We start from the raw sequence: 707 nt of genomic DNA on the forward strand, positions 1-707 counted from the left end.
ATATTCTCTTCTTTTTATCTTATTTGATTTTCAGTTGCTTGAGGACAAGCAACAATTTAAGTTTGGTGTTGTGATGAGCGGATAATTTGTACGCTTTTGGCATTGTTTTTAGTATGTTTTTAGTATGTTTTTAGTATGATCTAGTTAGTTTTTAGTATATTTTTATTAGTTTTTAGTTAAAATTCACTTTTCTGGACTTTACTATGAGTTTGTATGTTTTTCTGTGGTTTCAGGTATTTTCTGGCTGAAATTGAGGGACCTGAGCAAAAATCTGATTTAGAGACTAAAAAGGACTGCAGATGCTGTTGGATTCTGACCTCCCTGCACTCGAAGTGGATTTTCTGGAGCTACAGAAGCCCAATTGGCGCGCTCTTAATGGCGTTGGAATGTAGACATCCTGGGCTTTCCAGCAATATATGATAGTTCAAACTTTGCCCAAGATTTGATGGCCCAAACTGGCGTTCAAAGTCACCCTCAGGATTCCCAGCGTTAAACGCCGGAACTGGCACAAGAATGGGAGTTAAACGCCCAAACTGGCATAAAAGCTGGCGTTTAACTCCAAGAAGAGTCTCTACACGAAAATGCTTCATGCTCAGCCCAAGCACACACCAAGTGGGCCCGGAAGTGGATTTTTATGTCATTTACTCATCTTTGTAAACCCTAGACTACTAGTTCTCTATATATAGGACCTTTTACTATTGTATTCC

This window comes from Arachis duranensis, chromosome 2 (genome assembly GCF_000817695.3).
Source record: "Arachis duranensis cultivar V14167 chromosome 2, aradu.V14167.gnm2.J7QH, whole genome shotgun sequence".
Taxonomy (NCBI): domain Eukaryota; kingdom Viridiplantae; phylum Streptophyta; class Magnoliopsida; order Fabales; family Fabaceae; genus Arachis; species Arachis duranensis.